The sequence below is a fragment of the Dermacentor andersoni genome, chromosome 2, assembly GCF_023375885.2.
Source record: "Dermacentor andersoni chromosome 2, qqDerAnde1_hic_scaffold, whole genome shotgun sequence".
In the NCBI taxonomy this organism is placed as follows: Eukaryota; Metazoa; Arthropoda; class Arachnida; order Ixodida; family Ixodidae; genus Dermacentor; species Dermacentor andersoni.
The window spans coordinates 79,837,945-79,860,554 of record NC_092815.1 but is presented as its reverse complement, the minus strand read 5'-3'; the positions used below and the strand labels follow the sequence as shown (position 1 = coordinate 79,860,554).

The window sequence follows — 22,610 nt, the reverse complement described above, 5'->3', positions numbered from 1 at the left end:
GTACCTGCTTTGTGCATTGTCATTTGTATCCCAGTCAGCAGACTGACTTGTGGTGGTATTCTGGCTCATATAGTGCTCACATCACAGTCCTGAACATGCAGAAAGCTGCATGTTCAGGACAGTGATGTGAGCACAATGTAAATGAACAGTCATTGTAGTAGGACGTACCAGCAAGTTTTTCTAGCTCTCGGAGATACCTCATGTGCCTTGCTTCATGCGCTGCCTGCCACCTTTGTATGATTTCAAGTGTCAGTGCTACCCACGACCAGAGCCAATGCAGTATTACTTCCTCTCACATAGTGAAGCTGTGCAACAAGGCAAAAAGGAAATGAGCCTCATGCTTTTTAGCAAGAAGTCGTTATTTGTTGGAAGCAAAAACTGAAAGCTGAGCGACTCGGAATTGATTCACACTGTGGGCTGTCATGATAAACACACGAACGAGAAATGAAAGCGTGGATGACACAGGCATAATCCATGCTTTGACTTCTCTTCCTTGTGTTTATCACGCGACCCACGGTATGTATGTTAGAAGCAAGATTTAAGTCCGGGGTTTTCTTGATGAGCTTCAGGTACTGTTCTGTTGTTCCATGTACTGTGTGACGAGAAGACAAATATATTTCTTGGAAGATAATGTGCATGCACCCAGGTAACTGTCATCTTGTGATTGACAGCTGCTTCTTTCCTCACTCCCAGGCTAAGTGGGTGCTTTCGTACTTTTCTCAGTTACTAGCCAATTGCTTGCACAGTTTGGTTTCTATATGATGATGGGATGCACTGCTTCGTAGGTTAAAAAAAAAAGGCATTTATTGTGAAATATGTGTAGTCCATAAAGCTCAAAATAAACTATGCCGCCATTGAATACTGTCACATATTTGTGTGTGTGTATTCACTTGTGTACTTTCTTGCAATAGAGAGATAAGGCAGATGCGAAGAAGGCCTGTGATGGCAAATGTTACTTTCTTGTAGATTCTTGCTACTGGTGTTGCTGTTGCCTTCTGAGGTGAAAGTGTTGAGTGCTATTTTATACTACACTAGTTCAACGTACTTGACCAGGAGACACCAGTTGACTTAACTGACCTTGCTGAGAATAGCGTGAGTGATATTAGCTAGAGCTAGGGGCTCTGGAAGTGTATTTGAAATGTGGCGGCAAGAGCCAGACTCGTTACGCCTACACAAACTTATCTCTTTCTTATTCTGAGCCCAGTTAAGGCTTAATATTTTGTACATTAGAGGGGGCCAGTTATCCCCTGCAGTGAGCGCCGCACAGATTCCATTGCAAGCAATGAGCTTGGCAAAACATATTTGGTTTGGGCGAGCTATTCGAGGTCATGAACATGAATTTTGTCTATCGAAACTGCCTATTGGTGGCCAGGTATTTATTTATAACTGGGCAGCCACGTCTTAAATTTAAGAATCACTCTACTGCAGACGTGTCCATCGCCCTGTAGTAAAGAATTCCTGGGCATGCTTTGAAGCATACAGAGCACCTAATGTACAACTTAATATGAAGTTTTATAATTTGTATAACCTAAGTGGTTTGGGTTCTCAAAGAGACCTTTGCATATGGAAAGCGTCATACCCCACTTGTGTTATTTTGTGCAGCTTTGGGATTGTCTTGTATACATTTCTGGCACTCTTTTGTAAGCCCTGCGGTTTGTGTCCTCTCTTTGCACAGTCAAAACTTAAAGCTCCCTATTGCCAAGGCCATGAATTTCAAGGTATTTGGCACAACTGGCAGGATTCAAGGAAATTCTGCTGTTGGTGAGCCGCGGTTACACTCGCAGTTTAACAGGAGGAGTTCTGAGTTGAGATTGAGCTGTTTGAATTACATGCATGCATATTTGGAGATTCAGCTGTAGCCACTAGTGACATCAAGTCAACTTTTGTATGCCCGACATCATGGTAAAAGTAACACGTAAAACGCACGAATACACAGCCTTTGCCACTGCAGACGATAGATAGCAGCCAACAGCAATCAACGGTGCTTCCTTGATCAGTAGATGTGGATGTTAACCTGTACCCTATGTTTACACTGGGAAGTCAAAGTGCTACGTAATTTCAGAGCACCATGGTTTGAGTAGTGAGCCCTTGCCATTGTGGCTCCCACTAAAATCAGTGATGTTTGCTTTTATTCAATATGACGATTGGCCACCGTTTTGCTTGGTAGAATGCGTTTGGGTCTGAGAAGGCGTTTGTACTGAGGAAAAGGTTCTGTAAACCAACATTGATGCTAATCAAATTCTATAGCTCCTCAGCTGCATGTATAGAGTTACATTTGTTTGGTGAGGAGCAATTATACAATGTGTATAGCGGCCGTGAAGCAGTATGTTGAAAACATTGGTGTGCATGGCTGTTTACATAATGGGTACAGCCTTGTGAAATCTGCTGTGGCAGCAATAATAATAATAAAAAAGACAAGGACAAATCTGCTCATCCACAATTTGAACCCCTGTCGGAGTATAAGAATGAGCGTTCCAAGGTTTTTTTTTTTTCTTTATTATAGCATTGTCACATGGCCACTTTCGATCGCGATCGAGCCCGATCCCGTTCGAAATTCTCGACTGTGATTGGCTTCCTCTCACGGCTTGCTCAAGGAGGGCACACGCGACCGAGAAATTGGATCCTGATCGAGTTTGATCGCCATGGAGAGTGCGCGGTGTGACAACTGCATTGCACTACTCGGAATACGAACTAGCGCTCGACATGATCGCATCTATTTCTAGTGCGTGAGGCTTTCCATTGAATGTCGCTACAACTAACCAACGTTTTGCTTCTTTTGCGCTACAGTGGGCCGTGACGATTCCGTTCATAGCTTCAAAGTGGACAATAGACAGACGTTTTCTCGCTCGTAGAAGCATGAAAAGGTGGGCTTGTGCTTGGCAATGAACTCTGACCGACACGTTTGCTTCCGGCTGGAGCAGCAGACGCGACAACTCGCCGTTTGTAGGCTGCCGGCCGATGGCGGTATCCCTCGCGAACGGCAAGATATTTCCCTGCCGTAGAGAGCATCGGACCAGGAACGATTCTTGAGGCGATTTTTGTCGCTGAATGCGAGCATGGCCACGCCGCATCGCCGTGCAGAGCGGAAGCGGAACATTATTTTTCGGTGAGTTCGCACTGACGCAATGCAGTCGGTCGGCTCGTCGGTCGTGCAACGGGCGGCGCGCCGGCAGGAAGCCGCGTCCACTTGAGACACCTCTTACGCGACGTACATACGTTCCAAGTTTCCAACGTTCGGCGGTTCCGTTGGCGGATGCACCGCCACGGCATCGACCTTTGCCATTTCTGCCGCGGCCGTGCCTGTCGCCGAGCATATAGGCTTAACTGGATCGGGCGGAGCTTGCATGATTGCGGAGTACAGTGGTAGTATTTAATCACGTGACCTTCAGGTTGGTTCCAGATCACGTGGTTTTAAACTCTCAATAGATGGTTTTTGGTCACGTGATCTAAAACTCCGTACGTCGTAAAGCCGGCTGATGACATCCTTTTACTACGTTTCTCAGAGATGGTAGTAAAACGATGTAATGTAACGCATTTTACTGCCTCATGCCAGAGTAACTTTCTGGTGCCAGGTAGTCTTCAAAGCTCATGAGCCGCAAAAACCCCAATGCCGGCTAACTTTTGTTTACAGTGTAAAACATAGTTCAGTGCTTCTCTGCTTCATGAAGACAAGCGTGGCGCTGTTGGTCAGAGGCCTGTCGCAAGCGGCGAGCATCTTGTGCTGCTTCGGCAATTTTAAAGTGTAATTCGCCCGCAATTATTATTGTATTTAGATTGGAAACTGTCTTGATAGTGACATGAATGACGCTCACAAGTTCATGAAGTTAGCTCAGTTATGCTACTTGCGCCCGCTTTTTTTCAGGTTCCGGAAACAAACGTCTAGAGCTCTTAACTGTGTCCGGGATGGCAAAGACGTCGAACAAGAGCGTACGAAATATAAGGATCATGTACCAATTCTGCATTGAATAAACAGATTTGCACCAGTTCAAAAGCGAGAGAGGTGAAGATTTGTTTGCGAGACTGCATATGTAGGTAGTGTATACCAGCGTAAAACGCGCAGGGACTATTATTTGTCCCCTGAACGTGCAAAATAATTGTTTTGAATTTGAGGGAACGTAAAACGTCATCGAATAAATGCTGTGATCAATACAAAAGCCGACAGTGGCATTGAACGGCAGAAATCGTTTTCTGGTGAAGCGCTGCCACTGCCAGGTTGCTATAACATTCTTTTTTTTTTTTTTTTTTGCTGCCATGATTGATGATATATGTGGTCGGCCTTGCCAAAACCATCGTCAGACTTCTCAACCGGAATCATTGTGTCGACCTCTGTCAAGATTCGACACACATGCTCAGTTGTGTACGCATTCTCCTCCTTTACAATGACAAGGTTCTCTGAGTGTCGATATGGCCACCCCTCTATAATGAAATAAAAACGAAAAAAAAAAATATATACCAGAGTTTTCCAACAATCATTTCTTTAAAGTATGGACCACAGACTGTTGGGTCATGCGGGTGTTATCCAAAGCACGAGCGAGTAGTTCCTTTGTATAACCTGGCCCATTTTTATTGGCAACCTATTCTCTTGACGCATGTAAGAGTTATGGCTGGCTGTCTTTCCTGGAGTGTTTATGCGGCTGCCATCCCACGGGAGGCTTGCTTGCTCTATTTGCAAATGGCTTCTTTGTTAGCCTTAACCTTGAACGCCAGGCACTATTGCCAGAACCGCGTTAGCTGCAGATATACAATCGGGTTCCGCACAATCTTTTCGCCTATATAACACGAGTGAAGAGGTGCCCATTAAAATGCTCCTCGAGAATTGACACTCACACACAACTTCACCGGTTTAAGCGTTTTGTCAGCACACTCCGATTTCTCGAACAGTTCTGGGTCTCCCGGCTTAGTAAAGAGAGATATATTCATGCTTGGCTAGCGTTTGAAGCCTGGCCTAAAGTGGGCGCAAAGGAAGTGATGTCCCTCATGCTGGCTTTCTTCTGTGTGGGCATACTTTAATTGCCTTCCATACACTGAGGAGCGACGAATATCCCCTACAAAGCCCAGTTCCTAAACCTCGTGGTAAAATACTGGTACAAGAACTATTGTGGAACCGAGCGCAGATCACCTTCTAGTCTGCGTGTTTATAGACGATAAAAAAACTGTTTTGAGGTTGACTCAATGGAACAATGAAGATCGAACTTCTGTATATGGTCTGACTAGAGGCCGACCATTTTATGTTAAATGTTACGCGGAGAACAATCTATTTGGAATATTACAAACGTATAGTAACATCAAAGTGAGCGCAGACGATGCGCGATTTGCGACATGATTATGATGTTGATGATTTATGTGAACCTCCTTCGAAACGGGGTGGTGACGTATAGTCACATTGCCTGCTTGATCTAATCGGGTATGCTAAACATGACAACCTTGACGAGCAGCGCAAAAAAAAAAAAAAAAAAACACGGGCAAAGAAGGCACAAGTACGCAAGTTGTGCCCGCCCTGTGTATTTGTGTCTTCTTTGTCCGTGTTTTTTTGCACTGCTCGTCAAGGTTTTCAGCTACCGACCGGCGCAAACAAAAGTATTCTTGATGCTATACATGTTTTTCATACCGTAAATTTTTATACATCGCCTTATCCTATTTTTTTTTCTTCCCCAAAACTTCTCTATCTACCTTGTGCCGCTACCTATGCTTGTAACGGATCCGGCCGTTTTAATCACTTCTCTGATTTTTTCCACCAATGCTCTAAACGTCTCTTGCTTATCTCGATTGCTGAGCCGGTCGGTACTCCCATCCACTTAAAATTCCAGCGCTTCTGGAAGGTGTACGTTAACTACGGGTCTCACTGGGCGAATGCCTTCGCATTCCGTTAGGATCTGCTGAGGCCTCTTTCCGCAGCCACTGATGACAGGCGTCTGACCACAGCGGCATTCGCGTTGTCACCATGCGGAAAAGCCAGGAACTGCGCCGTTATGCATATCTACCTACCTAGCCACCGCAACACCAGGAACTTATTCACGGAGGAAAAGAGCGCGCCTTGTCAAATAAGTCATGATACGCCTAGAATATCGTGAGGTATGACATACAGAATGTTATACAGAATATTAGTCTCTATGTACTGCACTGATTTTTTGTAGTGAGATAACCTATCTAAAAAGACAATGTAAAGAAATAGAACTGAGGAAATGGTTGAACAAGAAGGGTGATAGATGCCCACGAACTTTCGGAACGAAGTAGGGTAGGGCGTCGCAAAATGATACATGAAGCAAAACGCTTCATTTAGAACTTACTGCGCCCTCTCGAATGCGCCATCTAAGTGGTGTGGTATTTCGTCCACAGGTTCCCCAGCATATCCACTTTGCTTGAGTAGAAAACTGTCATGAATGAGCGATAGTCCTACAGCAAAAAAAAAAAAAAAAAAAAAGAGAAAAAGAAATAAAGAGAAAGGCTGAGGCCAGTAGAGTCGGAGGTCCCCAAAAGGGGTAAAAAAATATGTTCATTTAAGTTTGCGAGCGAGTACACCGTAGTGTCTGTACTATTTTCTGTAAGCGAAAGTTTTTTGTTTTGATGTTTCGCTTCAATGTAGCTACAGCTTCACGAAGTTTTCACTGGATGCGTCCTAATATTCACTGCACCAAAATTATTTAAGTATACTAGAAGACAGTAATACTGTAAACATTCCATGGAGGCCTTCGCGAACCCTAATATTATTTACGTGAAGCTCAGTGCTTCGGACTGATCTATCCTGTTTCGTCGAAACGGCTACACGAAAGGACACGAAGCAAGAAATAACACTAAGAACACAAGCGCCGGCGCTTGTGTTCTTAGTGTTATTCGTGTTCGTATCTTCCTGTGCCGCCGTTTTGAGAAAATCAACATTTGCCAACTCGCACAACGGTCCGTTGAGTACAATTTCTGTCTTCTTGTCTAGGATGGTATGGACGTACGCGAGAAAGACATCCAGTGCTCCTTTCACTGAAAATAGCATGTAACGAGCACGCGAAGTCGTTCATCAATGGAGACACTTTATTCAAGCACCAACAAAATTCCTTCGTATGCCGCAGATACGTTCAGGAAAACTCGTTGAACCCGCTGAAAGCGATAAAGGTTTTCACGAAACTTCGGTAGTGCCAAAAATAGCGTAAGCTAAAGCAAAGAATGCAGAGGTGAGCACGACACTCACTTCCACTCCCTACAAGGGCACTGTGTTGGCTAAAGCTGTCCCGAGCTTTCGACTTTCGCTCACCCAGAAAAGCGGAAATTGAAGAAGGCTAACAAAAACGGGGGCAAACGCACCAACTCAGTATACAAACATGTAAAGAGAAAATCCGAGGAAACCTAAGCGCTTCTTATGAGTCGTGAATACGGAGAGATTAATGTCTAATCGAACGCTGCTGAGCGCTCCTTCGAGTTTTTCGCTCCAAGTAATGTTTTCGAGTTTTGATGCGGGGTATGTTATCGAGTTTTGCGATTAAGTTGGCGCGGGCTATTTTCTTGTACAGTTTCTGCCTGAGAATGTTGGCTGTAGACAGGACTCGTTGGATGATATCGCTGACAAACAACGCACGCCGCATGCTACCGACGACATGCGCAACAAGAGACCGAGGAAGCCGAACCGGCGACCAAGGCCGGCAGGCGCGGGCTGCAACTAAGCGCAGTGAGAGAGACAGAGAGAGAGAGAGAGAGAGAGAGGGAGAGAGACATATGGACCGCACGTCGGTTTTCGAGGGCGGGAGAGATAGAGATTCTTGTTTTGAAAGGAGGAAAAATTGGGGTGAAATGCAGCGCAGTAACTGTCTCTCGTGAGAGGACCGCGGCACGCGCACGCTTACGTCACGCGACTGCCTCGCCGACGACAACCCATCTCGAGCCGCCGCATCGCGTCGCCGTATCTACTCCGTCGAGGCGCACTGGGGACGTGGCGTCGCGGCGATGCCCTCTCACCTCACGCGACACCTATCGTGATGTGGTGGTAGCAGGTGTTACGATTCGCTCGCTCTGCTCCGTCAAAGCCCGCTCGGGAAGTGGCGTCGAAGCCAGTGTGAATTTACGGAAACAAAGTGGAAAGTTGGGCGAGTTGGTATACATTCATAATGGCAACAGCGCGAACAAAATGACGATGGAGTCAAAGGACACAGGACGAGCGCTGACGAGTCATGTCTAATGCGTGTTTCAGTAAACTTACTTGTGAGTCAGCGCTCGTCCCGTGCCTTTTCACTCAGTCGTCGTTTTGTTCGCGCTGTTACCATTATGAACGAATTTGTGGGCCGCTTCGCTGCTACAGACGACGGCTTTTTCGCTCAGGGGGCCATTTGTCGCTTTCGCATTAAAAGTGTTCTGCCAGCCACACGACTCGCGAAGAGGGCAGTGGTATGCAAGTTCTGGAGGCTCTGTACAAACTCAGTGCACAAGCTGCTTCGAGTGTCCCCGTGAAACCTGCGTGTGAGCCCCACCGGACCGCTACAAGTGCCTCATTTGCGTGCAATTATTTGTTTTATTTTTGTGGTTGTCTCATTTCGCCCCGGGGTAGGGGCAAAATGAGACATCGCCAAATATTAAAAAATTATGTTTATAGAATACTTATGCTAATCGCAGCACGATAATGCTTGGTGACAAAGAAGGCAAGGACACAAGGAAAATTTTAATCGGATTATTTCACAATTATCGATAAAACGAAAAATCAGCATCAATTTGCCAATTTCTGTCTCATATTTCCCACCGTGCTATAATAGCTGCGTTGAAAATCTGCTGTGTTGAAATTTTAATAGCTGCGCTGAATAAATTTTCCGCAGCCGGTAACACACAAATTTTAAGGGGAAGCTGAACTTTCTATTAAGACACCGGTGTTGTGATTGTAACACTCCACTGAGCATCAATGTTTGATATCTTTGTCGAGAAAACTTGACATTCTGTCGCAACTAATAAGTCGATCTAATAACTCATAGTGTTTAATTCAACCACGGTCACGGTGGAACGGATGCACTAGCGCGTAGCTGGGCATATTGTCATGCGATGGCAGCGAGCCAATTGCAAATATCCCTTCAGAACGAGGAGCTTTTTGAATGACAAAACAATTTCGTTCGTAAGTGCTGATTGCCAATGGCTGGCCATTTTTGGTAATAATGTGTACAGCTTCGGGATTGTCTGGAATCTGTTCTTATAGGAACAATTTTAGCATAAGAATGGTTTTCTTAATGCTGACCACAGTTCTGGGCCTGTATTCACAAATGCGTTTTTACGCTAGAAGATTTCGTAAAAGCAGATGCGAGCCAATCATGACGTCAGACATATTATTAGGGAAGGCGGCCGGTCAATGGCAAAGAGCCCTTGCGAGCAAAAAACTCAGTGCCCTTCCAATCTGTGAACAAGGATGACCAGCGAAGCTGTGTATCTGGGCCTCTTAAAGGCGAACTGCACCCCCGCCACAGGTCGGCCCGGCATTGCCCTATCTTCGAGATCCGCCAGATCCTAACCATAGACAGCTTCGCTGTAAAAGCTTTGTTAACTCGGGTCCCGTATCATAAAGGACATATTTTTTTTGTAACGACCATCCATCTGCGCCCGTCTTTGTAAGGTCCCATCATCCCGGCGGCCATCCGTTGCGCTAGGCAGAGACCCGAGGTGGCTTGCACAAACATTTAATAACAAAAATAATAACGAATTTAGGAACGCGTTCTTAAATGTTCCATAGACAACGCTTAGTCCGCACAAGAAAGCGTTCTTAAATTCGTTATTATTTTCGTTATTCAGTGGTCGTGCAAGCCCCCCTCGCTCTTCTGTCGGCCCCGATCTTTGTTTACCGCCCCCTTCGCTTTCAGGGTCTTTTTATCTCATCACCTTGCTTTTCGCTGGTTCTCCGAAGACAAGTATCTCTTTTCTCTGCTGCCGCCATACCTTTCTCTTAACAATAAAAGCAGTCTACACTGTGTACTCGAGCTGCGAAGACGTACTTCTTTCCTCCGTCCGAATCAGTCTCCGACATCTTGTTGTGTTGTCCTGCTATGGAGAACGAGGTCGCGGGCTCATTCCGCAGCTGCAGGTGGCAGCCGTTTTCTGATGGAAGTGCAAGGCAAAAAGTAGCCGAGGTAGCCAAACTTTTTTCGAGGGCCGTTCACTATACGGTCTGCCTAATATGCAAACGGTGGCTTTGGCGTATAACCGATGTGCTTTTCTTCAGAGCGACCGGCCTATGTGAACGTCTTTGACTCGCTCAGGCCCACTGCGTGCGTGCGCGAGCTCACAGCGGATTTCCTCCCCCCCACCCTCTCTCTCTCTCTCTCTCTTATGTTTCTATTCCATCTTTCCCGTCCCCCAGAGTAGGGTAGCCAACCAGACGCATTTCTGGTTAACATCCCTGCCTTCTCTCCTCATTTCCTCCTCCTCCTCCTCCTCCTACTTTTCGAGTTAGCGCTATGCTTTACATTCCTCCACTTTTTTGTAGTGCCAGACAACCGCTTTTAGGGCAGCTAAAGTTTTTTAACTGCGGTATAAGCAAAGCGCGTGAAAAGAAAGGGCAAACATTACATAAAGTGCAGAAAAAGCACATCTCTCAATTTTTTTTTTTCGCTTGGGTTTCTAGTTTGAGAGCTTGCCGCAATAGAGAAGCCTCCCGACAGCGTGCTCTTCAAGGACGGTATCACTCAAACCTTACGAGAAAAGCACAGAAAGGGAGGCTTGACGTGCTTATCTCTCACCAGAATGCTCTAGGTGAAAGAACGTTCAATTTATGCGGGAAAAGTGGAGTCCCGAGGACTCGCGAGGATATTAGGTTCTCGCACACAACAGAGCACTGAGCATCTCACGCTGGCTAAGCGGGCGCTCGGACACGAGAGAGCGGTGATCACGGAGAGAAAGATGGCGTAGCAGAGTGGCCCGGCCCTGTCGACGCCGGTGTTATACGAGCACCGTTTACGCGTGAGGCTGTTGTGTGCACCGGTTCGAACTCTTTGTCCCTAGACGTAAATGGGCACAACATCACGGATTATATGGCGATTCTTCGCACTGCGTGCATATGTGGGCTCAATCAGCAGAAATTATCGCTAAATCTGGCGTTGCAACACATACGTTTGAGAGGTACAATATATATTTCTGTTTTGCGAGTTCCCTCGTGAAAAGACGGGAAACCGTATCGGAAACAAAAATTAGCCCAGCTTCGGTGCTCTTGCTTGATTTATTGATACATTGTCAGATATGTGCACATTCTCTCTCATATGTAGGATAGAAATTCTGGCAACTAGGTGCGTTTTTACAAAATATTTTCTTACGCTAATAAAGTTTGCGAGAACAAACACAGTCGAAGACAGACAGCGAATATATTATTAGGAAGGCAAGCCGACCAATAAAAGAGAATTCTTATGAACAAGAACTTTGGTGAATATAGCCCGTGGCTTGCGTTAAATGTTTGGGCCCGTTTACTGATTTCACTATCCAGATTGTGTTCTTATAATTATCTAATTATCTTTTTGTGTGAGTTCTGTCACATATTATATTGTCAAACCTTTAAGGATACCCGTACGGAACAGAACGATCTCGCTCAATGCTATGTGACATGAAAGTGTTGCTGTCATTGAGGTTCCTTGGAAGCATACAGACTCTTTGTGATTGATTTTTTTTCGGGAGGTGTACGCACCGATTCGTTAGAAAAGCTCGAGCTGTTCAGTTCATTATCTTCTTTCGTGTATTGATGAAGGCTGGTAGTACAAATGAGCTTTGGGAATCGTAATAAAGTGAAACTGATGACTCTTTCCGTAAACGTCACGCTCGCACTATTCTTAATCACCAGGAGTTCACAAGAAATGCAAGCAGAACGGTGGTTGGGAGGATACAGTGTAAACCTTTCACTCTGAACAAACAAACAAACAAACAAACAAACAAACAAACAAACAAACAAACAAACAAACAAACAAACAAACAAACAAACAAACAAACAAACAAACAAACAAACAAACAAACAAACAAACAAAAACAAACAAAAAACGATTCTGAACAGATCAGGCAGTCAACATGCGTGAACAAACATTCGTAGTGGTTTTCCTTAATCATCGTTTCAAGATTATATTTTACGTGGTTACCATCGCCACAGACATTAGCGCAGTCGCTGTAACATACATTAGAGCCAATCTTCATTTGTACAACAAACGTCAACTTTAGAACAGACGATCATACGCTACTATCGTTCCAGCGGAGAAAGCGATAAAAACATACAGCTGGGTAAGGAGCCTCGTAATGTGAATGTATCCTATTACACGACGGACGAGCCGTGACAGTAGCGACATTCTGAAGTACATTTAGAAGTCACATTTTGATTTGAAAAAATGGCCTCGCATCCAGGACAAGCCTCATTCAAGTCTAATTCTGCATAACTGTCTCGTCTTGAGCTCGAGCATAGTGCATTCATGGTGCACCCACTCACTCTCGCTCCGCACAGCGCACTAGATGTTCGCGAGGCGTCGCAAGTTTGATATTTGTTTGTCTCCCAGCGTAGGCGTCTCCAAGCGGGGACTTCAGAAATCGCGAGTCCTTCATTGCGTTGCGCAGGTGTTTTTCTCTTGACACTTACTATGCAAGGGAGGCCAGTCAACTACAAAGGAGCCTTAATATGATAGCGCATGGTAGTAACCAAAGCTGTCTGGCCCAATGCGTTGCGCTTTGGAAACATAGCATAGACGCATGTCACACTGCGCAACTCCCGCGTTTCATGCAAGTGAGCTGGGGGCTGTAGTTCTTACATGCGCGAAACTAACAAAGCCCAATTCCATGAAATGCTTTTGAGCTTCGTTGTAAGCGCCTGTTGATCAGATCTGGCACATGATGTAATTATGATCGCTCACTGAGCAAGCAAGCTACGGTTTCACGAAGTAGCTGCGAATCGAAAGAGCAGCCGTTGCAAGATATTTGACTTCGTCATCTGAAGAGTCAGTTGCGTAGCAACGAGCTTGCGTTGTGCGCCCATGTGTGTGCGACTATTTGGTAAGCAGGAGGATTTCGCCAGCACAGATGAGCCACGTCGCTTGAACCGTTCAATGGAGAGGGACAAACGAGCTGAATATATCTTACGGTCGCATCGACGACGAGTTTCTGTGAAATGCAGATGCTGTTCTCAGATGTCCCACCCAACGACGTGAAAAATAGTCCTGCATCCGAGCCAAACATGCTCAGTGAATTCGCGTGGTATAGAGAGATTCGTCAAGCGTCCTCCGGCAGCGTAAATGAATCTCGTAAGCAACGCTCTCTTTATTTTATTCATGTTCCTGCATTAAATAAAGAAGGCAGGCATTACTGCATTGAAATAAAGCAATATACACAAACAAACAAACAAAAACAAGAAAAAAAATACTGAGGAAAATTTTCGAGAAAGGCACATTTCTTTTCGAAACTCGTGCCAGTAAGGCAACGAACTGCTCTAAATGAAATAAAAACATAAAAGTGGAATACAAATATGGTCAACGCATAATTATTGGGAATACTGTAATCGATTCGCTCTTCTTGGCAGAGTTTTAATCGAGCTAACTGCGGTTCACTTTTTTCATTTCAGTGCCTAACGTCATTTAACATTCTTACGGGGCCATATTAACAACGGCTGTCCTTCGTAAGTGCTGTATGTTACTGGTCTGCCGCTTTCAATAATATGTCAGCATCACAATCGGCTGCACTCTGCTCCTACGAACAGTTCGGACGTAGGAACGCTTTTGTGCATACGGTCTGTGAACCCTCGGGTAATTCATTAGTTTTAAGGAAGTATACTTCATGGCTATTATAAGTCGACACGCAATATTTGCTGCATCGGAATATACCAGCTTGAATCCGCATACCATAGTGCCCTCGCTCCATATAAAGAAGCTAAGCCTTCGCAAACCGCTCGGGTAGCGGAGTCGTTATGGCCTTGCGCTGCCGAGTGCGTCGTCTTGTGTTCGATACCAGGCCACGCCAGCCGCATATCTAACGTCACTAAAGTTAATCCGAAGCTCTCCACTATGGCGCCCCTCATGAACCATCGGGCATTTTTGGGACGTTAAATCTCACAATTTAATTTAGCCCTGCGCAAACCTAGGCCGGTGTAGTGGAACCATTGTTCTGGCTCAAATGTGTTCCTTCCTTACCATCCAGCACTCATGACCGGGCGATGCTAGTGATAACTTAGGAGGAGCATTGCTCGAACCACTGACGAATAGCGAGAAGAAATCATTACGTTATGCGGATATTAGACTTCCCTGCTTTTACGTGGGCAAGGTCCTATGTTTTTTTTCTTTGCTTGCACACTGCAGGCTGCTCTCATAAATGGAATGTCATTTTGGTTAAATGTCACAGCTTCGAGTCTCTCACGATGTAATCGAGGCACCGACGCGTGTAAACATGCCTCCGCGCACTGTAAAACAATCACAAAGAACGAACAATTATTCTCTGAAGAAGATTATATATATATAGTTCAAGAAACGAAGGTAGATGCAATTGTCATAAGTGTCGTGTGCAGCTTCTTTCCTTCAACTACCTATGCACCGGACCTACAGAACCTTTCATTGAACTATATATATATATATATATATATATATAAGAAATTGCGAGCCTAAGGAACAAGGAAATAAAATTTGTTTCAACAACACATTACATGCAATTCGCAAGGTCTGTTGTTTGTTCCTTAATGATGTCCCGCAACCAACCCCATGGAATCGGCAATAAATTAGGTAGTATAATGGTTCAAGAAAAATATAATTTTGAGGAAACTTTAAAAGAAAATAGATAGCTGGAAATTTTCAAGTTAGAATTAACTAATACATTATGGAACTGTTGTTGTGGCCGTCGTTCTTTCTGTTGCTGCTCTTGTTGCCGGTTAAATTGGCACGTTGGCTGTGACAGCAACACGGAATAAAATTTATTTTCAAACTACTTTAAAAATTAAATTCCAGGGTCTAACGTGCAATAACCACGATCTTATTGTTACGTGTGGAAAGACACAGACGAGAGATGCTATTTACAGGCTATTTACACTGGAGCCAGGCAGCCAGGCTGACACTCGCTCGTGCCGAGGGCACCGACCAACTTCTTCGTCGTTCTCGCGGCGGCTCGTCTCTCGCGGAATCATATCGTAATATTACCCCCCGGCGGCAAAAGCACCGTCACGGTGCTGTTAGATATCCAAGGGGCATGGAGAGTTGTAGGGCTTGAGTCGGGCAACGTGGACAATGTCACTGGTGGTCACAGCGGAGGACGTCGTGGGCGTGGCTAGCACGATTTCATAGGTGACATCGGTCACTTTGCGTATCACGCGATATGGGCCTGTGTAACAGAAAAGCAGTTTTTCACAAAGGCCGACTTTACGCGATGGTGACCAAAGCAACACGAGGGCTCCGGGCACAAAATGGACATCACGGTGACGGAGGTCGTAGCGTTGTTTCTGCTTGTCTTGAGACACTTGTAGACGAGCGCGTGCAAGTTGGCGAGCATGGTCAGCATGGGCGATTGCATCACGGGCATAATCGCTAGTTGAAGCTGTGGCGGACGGAAGCACAGTGTCCAGTGGTAGCGTCGGTTCGCGGCCATACAAGAGGTAAAACGGGGAAAAGCCAGCAGTTTCGAGACGGGAAGAGTTATATGCAAAGGTAATGTAAGGTAGAGCCAGGTCCCAGTCACGGTGGTCGTCGGAAACGTATTTGGATAGCATGTCTGTAAGGGTGCGGTTCAAACGCTCAGTGAGGCCGTTCGTTTGGGGGTGGTAGGAGGTGGTAAATTTATGCTGTATTGAGCAGGCACGCATGATGTCGTCAATGACTTTGGCCAAAAAGGTGCGGCCGCGGTCTGTAAGCAATTGACGCGGAGCACCATGCATCAATATGATATCATGTAGCAGGAAGTCCGCAACATCAGTTGCACAACTGGTCGGAAGAGCACGGGTTACGGCGTAGCGGGTCGCGTAGTCCACCGCGACTGCAACCCACTTGTTTCCTGATGTAGATTCCGGAAATGGGCCTAGAAGGTCCAAGCCGACACGATGGAAGGGCTCGGCAGGGATGTCGAGCGGCTGCAGGTAACCAGCGGGGAGCTGGGAAGGCTTCTTGCGTCGTTGGCAAAGTTCACAGGCGGCGACGTAACGTCGCACGGAACGGGCAAGGCCCGGCCAGAAAAAACGGCGACGTACACGGTCATAGGTTCGAGATACGCCGAGGTGTCCTGCCGTTGGTGCGTCGTGAAGCTCTTCTAAAACGGTTGAGCGGAGGTGTTTAGGCACGACAAGTAGGAACTCACAGCCGTCCGGATGAAGGTTACGACGGTACAGAGTACCATCGCGGAGGACGAAGAGGCGTAGTGTGGCGTCGGCCGGAGTGTGTTCAAAACGGTCGATGAGTGCTCTGATGTAGGCGTCACGACGTTGCTCGTCGGCGAAATGAAGCAGCTGCGACACAGAGAATATGCAAGCAGCACTGGTAATATTGGAGGAGTCAGGGTCGTCAACAGGGTAACGCGACAAGCTGTCAGCGTCTTGGTGCAGGCGGCCAGACTTGTACACCACAGAATATGAAAATTCTTGTAGCCTCAAAGCCCATCGACCAAGCCGGCCTGTAGGATCTCTTAGCGACGAGAGCCAGCAGAGAGCATGATGGTCAGTGACTACGGAAAAAGGGCGACCATAAAGGTAAGGACGGAACTTCGCTACCGCCCAGACTACAGCAAGGCATTCTCGTTCCGTAATGGAGTAGTTGCGCTCCGATGGTGCTAGCAGGCGGCTCGCATAAGCAATAACGCGATCCTTGCCACGCTGACGCTGGGCTAAGACGGCACCTACGCCATGACCGCTGGCATCTGTACGTAATTCTGCAGGGGCATCAGGGTCGAAGTGGGCGAGAATGGGTGGTGAGGTTAGAAGATTGACGAGACGAGAGAAGGCGGCGGCTTCTGCAGTACCCCACGAGAATTGTACGCCTTTCTTCAAAAGATTAGTTAGGGGCCTAGCAATTGTCGCAAAATCTTGAACAAAACGACGAAAGTATGAGCACAGCCCTACAAAACTTCGAACATCTGCGGCTGTCTTCGGAACCGGAAACTCTCGGACAGCGCGAGTTTTGTCGGGGTCAGGCTGTACTCCAGAAGCGTCAACTAGATGGCCCAGAAGAGTAATTTGTCTGTGGCCAAAACGACATTTGGATGAGTTAAGTTGCAGCTTCGCCTTTCGAAATACATCAAGTATAGTTGTGAGACGCTCAAGGTGAGTGTCGAACGTTGGCGAGAAGACGATGACGTCGTCGAGGTAGCAGAGGCATGTGGACCATTTGAAACCTTGGAGCAAGGAGTCCATCATACGCTCAAAGGTGGCAGGGGCGTTGCATAATCCAAACGGCATTACTTTAAATTGGTATAGGCCATCAGGTGTGATGAACGCGGTTTTTTCTTTGTCCATATCGTCAACAGCAATCTGCCAATATCCCGAACGAAGATCAATAGACGAGAAATATCTGGAACCGTGCAGGCAATCAAGGGCGTCGTCTATGCGTGGGAGCGGGTAGACGTCCTTTTTTGTAATTCTGTTCAGGTGACGGTAATCAACACAGAAGCGCCACGTGCCGTCCTTCTTCTTAACCAACACCACAGGTGACGCCCAGGGACTCGATGAAGGCTCAATGATGTTTTTATCGAGCATTTTGTTCACTTCATCTTGAATTACTCGGCGTTCCGACACAGAAACTCGATACGGTCGTCGGTGAATAGGCACAGCATCGCCAGTAAGAATGCGATGCTTGACCGCGAGCGTCTGGCCTAAAGGGCGATCGTCAAAGTCGAAAATATCGCGGTAGGACGATAATACTTCGCAAAGGTCTTCAGCCTGCGTAGAGGACAGGTCCGTCGCAACCATTTTCTTTATGTTGGGATCGACGCCCGAAGCTGGCGCGATGGGCATGCTAAGGTCGCGAGAACCATCGGTCGATAACGCTGCCACGTATTGGTCGCCGAGACAATCAATGGTGGCAAGGCAAATACCTTGCGGTAGAATTTGCTTTGCCAATCCAAAGTTACTGACAGGCATGCGAGTGTGGTTCGCAGTAATAGTAACTATACTGTGAGGCACGGTGACGTCATACTGGATTGGGATGTCGGGCAGAGGAGTGACGAGGTACTCGCCATCAGAAACTGGTGGGAAAGACAACAGTTCAATGTAGGCTATGGACTTTGGCGGCAGGCGAAGAAAGCCGGTGGAGCGTAAGCGGCAAGGGGGTGAGTCAGAAGGTTCTGCGAGCATCGGCAACTCGAGGCGAAGGGTACTGGAAGAGCAGTCAATTAGGGCAGAATGGGCGGAGAGAAAATCGAGGCCGAGAATAAGGTCGTGGGGGCAATGAGCAATTACGGTGAAGAGTACAGGAATGTGGCGGCCGGCGATGCTGACACGTGCCGTACACATGCCGATGATAGGCACAGTACCGCCATCCGCAACGCGGACGACGCGTGCCGACGCTGGGGTGAGGAGCTTGTTCAGTCGTCGTCGGAAGGCAGCACTCATAATAGAAAGATGCGCTCCTGTATCGATGAGTGCCGTGACAGGATAGCCGTCAACGTCAACGTCAAGAAGGTTTCGGTTAGTAGGTAACGTGAGCAGAGGATTTGAGGGCAGGGTCGACAACGCAGCTTCACCTCCAGAAGCTGCAGTGCCTAGTTTTCCGGCTGGGTGCGGGAGGCGATAGGCGGCGAAGAAAAGCGGCGGGGTTGGGGCGAACGAGACTGGTGGCGTCGAGGTGAGGGCGAGCGGCTGTAGCGAAGGTTCGGAGCAGGGACATCAGCAGTAGTAGGTTCATGGCGGGTGGCATAGGGTACAGAAGGTCCAAAGGTGCGGGAATAAGTGGGGGCGTAAGTCCGAGGAGGTGGTGGCCATCGGTTGCGGCAGTGACGGGCGACGTGGCCGATGCGACAGCAGTGGAAGCAGATCGGCCTGTCATCAGGTGTACGCCATTCGGATGGGTTGCGGCGAGATGTGGCAGAAAAGGACTGCCGGGGACGAGGAGGGCCGCTAGATAACTGGGGAACGTTGGGTCGAGACGTGGAACACACGGTGTTCAGACCCATGTTTTCAAATTCCTGTCTGACGACAGCCTGAATCATCGCAATGGTGGTTGCTGGCGGATCGGGATGCGGCGAGGAGAAGGCTGGCAAAGAGGCGGCCTCGAGTTCGCGGCGAACAATGCGGGTGACGTCGTCACAGGTGGTGGTCTGACGAGGTCGACCCTCACATGTCGACGTAGCAGCAGTGTTGGGTAGGCGCGCAATGTGGTTTGAGATACGGCGGCTCTTAGCCTGTTCAAGGCGACGGCACTCTTTTATAATGGCGTCGATAGTCGACACGTTGCCGAAAACAAGCAAATTGAAAGCGTCGTCGGCGATGCCTTTTAGCACATGTGCCACTTTATCTCCTTCGGACATATGATCGTCAGCTTTACGGCATAGAGCCAAGACGTCGAGGATGTAGGAAACGTATGGCTCTGTAGGTGACTGAACACGAGACGCAAGAGCCTTTCTCGCGGCAGCCTTGCGGCCAATGGGGTCGCCGAACAGTTCCCGTAGCTTTTCTGTGAAGGAGTCCCAACTGCTGATCTCTTCGTCATGCGTCTGGTACCACACGCGTGGGGTGCCGCCGAGATAAAAGATAACATTGGCGAGCATAATCGTTGGGTCCCACCTGTTATTAGCGCTGGCATGTTCGTAGAGCTTGATCCAATCGTCGACATCCTGTCCCTCCAGGCCAGAGAACACACCTGGGTCACGATGTGGGGCAACCGTGACGACTGGAGCGGTCGGACAAGCCGAAGCCGTTGCGGAGGCGGGTTCGTCACCGGGAGGCATGGTGACAAGCTCGGTGTGCCGACCACTTCAGAGTTCCGTGGTGAGGACGGGGATCGCTGACCTCCACCAGAAATGTTACGTGTGGAAAGACACAGACGAGAGATGCTATTTACAGGCTATTTACACTGGAGCCAGGCAGCCAGGCTGACACTCGCTCGTGCCGAGGGCACCGACCAACTTCTTCGTCGTTCTCGCGGCGGCTCGTCTCTCGCGGAATCATATCGTAATATTATTATCAGGCACGCTTCTTTTTTAATTGAAATGACAATAAAAGAAAGATACGTAGTCACCCTATTATGGTGACGGCTACGCCTTTTCTCTTAGCGGAAACAACAATATGAAGAATGTGTAGGAAAATGAAAAGAAATAACTTCATACGGCAAGAAATCCACAGCACAGTCCTATACGTCCATGAACATAACTATGTAAAAGTCAACTGCAAGTTGCAGGTAGGCTTCAATATGGGACTGCGGATTAATTTTGGCCACCTTGCGTTCTGTAAGGTCCACTTAAATCTAAGTACAAAGACGTTATTGGATTTCATCATCATCGAAATGCGGCAGCCATGACCGGGATCGAACCCGCGACCTTGAGCTCAGCAATGCAGCGTCGTAGCAGCCACTGAGAGACCACGGTGGTTCCCGACCAACCTCGTAGTAAATAACACAATTAAACAACATTATATAGACACTGAAAAATAAACAGGTCGATTTATAATGGAGTCGTAGGAGAAAGGGGCAAAGAAGAAATGTGGTTATAATATGGAAGAAAAAGAAAAAAAAAATGGTTTATTCCGTCAGCATTCCTGATGCAACAAAGTTATTGCGCACAATCTAGGAGACTTTCTTCAGGGCACAATCCAGGCTGCTCGCACCAAAGGTAAATTAACAATAGCCGTCAGGCTAAGGCCAATACGTGTAAGGGTTCTCGCACACAGAAAGTAAGCGTAGCTTTTTCCAAGACAGAAGAAGCACACCTTCAGTTTAAAAGCAGATAATGGTTCTGGTTCAAGAATTTTATGTCTCCCACACGGAGCAGAAATGGTTGACGACAGGAAACCGCACCTGAGCTCTTATGTGAAGCTTTAAGCGCGTAATTCGGCATCGTAGAAGAGTAATTGATACAGCGCGCTGTCGTGCGGACATGTACGCACATTGTCTCGTCTCCAAATACTGGCTCGAACCCACTACGGAGAATTGGCCAGGAAGCACGCGGTTTCAAGTATGTTTACCAGAATTAAAACAAAATCTAAATTTCAATGGCAGAGTGTGGGTTAAAGGAATATAATTTAGAAATTGGAATAAGAAATACTTCGGTGTGAATTTCAGTTTCCCCGTATTCTTCTTCGTATTATTATTATTATTATTATTTGAAGCATAAGAACTGGCCCATAGGAAACGAGGGAGGGCCAGCCTACTTGCCCTTTAGAAAAGAGTGGATAGAAAGAAGGCAGAAGGGAATAGATAACACGGGACCACGGTAACTGCGGCACGCTTACTAAAATGAAAACCGCCACGCCAATGATACCAGAAACAATAAACAAAAATACCGTCGTGTATAGCACATTTCAAATACTTAACGTACTCACGAGTTCACTGGACGGCCGGCCCGTTAGTTCCTCCGAGAGAGAAAAAACAAACAAACAAAGGAAGGTCACTCGGCATAAATCACTGCACAACTAAGGGTCCGGTAAACTATGGCGCCCAGTAATTATGTAGTACACGCCGGCACAGTGCCACCAGGATGAGGACAGCGCTGTGCAAGGGTAAGCGCGGAACCAGGTCACCGGAACTCGTCTGTGTCCGACGGCGGTTCGCACGGTTCTGCTTCCGCCTCGCCGGCGCACGGGAGATTTCTGCGGGACAAAAGAGCTCGCGCGCGCCACCCGACCCGGCGAGAGCGACGCGGACGCAAAGCGACTGTCGGCGCTTCGAAAGCGCTGGTTGTAACCTCGAGAGCGAGCGCTCGAGCTCGAAGTTGGCCCGCCGGCTCCTGCGGACGACGTCGCCACTGTCGCGCGCCGATCCTCCTCCTCCTCTTGCTATTTTTCTTTCTCTCCTTTCCTCGCGCGGAGGGCAATGCCACGTGGGCTGTCCACGTGACGCCCAAATCACTTCGCGGTTGGGCGCCAACTGTTCGCAAGCTTAAAACGCTTACAAAGACGCCGGGTTCTGCCAGACGTTCCGCACCCGGGTGCCCTGAGAAAGGATGCCTGTCAAGTGACCGCACGGGGGAGGAAGGAAGTCACGCGGATGACTCGAGGAAAGTGGCGGGCGCGCAATTTTTCACCCCTTCTCTTTTGTTTGTGTCAAACATCTCGCTCTCCTCCTTTCTTTCTTTTTTCCCCTGCGCAGGGCTGCCCACTGTGGCTGTGCCGTGGGTTGTCTTTCCTCACTGTTTGTTTCCCTTCGCCATTGGAGGGAGTATATAAATATTTGACGCACGTCGTCGGGTACCCCCAAACTTTCCTTATTCTTCTAGGACTTTTTCCTTCTGGTCAGCTTAAACTTAGTGCTTCATTTCATGGGACCGCTGAGTGAAATTGCGCAAGCGCTCTACGTATACTTACTTTCTTCACGCTGTGCTCTTTGGCTTGGAATCCGTGACTCGTATTTTGGTCTCCAGTTCGACTTTGACGGCCGGCACGCCGTGTCGAAAAGTTCGGCCTTTAATGAGCACGGCGTCAGTTCCTGCGAACTCATGATCGGGAAATTTGGTCTCGGTAATGGGTGTAGAAATGCGACCGGGTAAGAAATTCATCTTTACTACTGCAATTATTATATATTATTTTTTTG

The 22,610-nt window shown here is 47.5% G+C and overlaps 1 protein-coding gene across 1 annotated transcript in view; it reads right to left on the bottom strand.

The window, feature by feature from the left end:
* Positions 1 to 21,780, bottom strand: part of LOC126541780 (oxytocin receptor-like) — a 75,387-nt gene extending 53,607 nt beyond the window's left edge. The window contains exon 1 of the mRNA XM_050188709.2: positions 21,404 to 21,780. The gene's annotated coding sequence lies outside the window, so the exon portion shown is untranslated. The remainder of the gene's footprint in view (positions 1 to 21,403) is intronic.
* Positions 21,781 to 22,610: the final 830 nt, after the last annotated feature.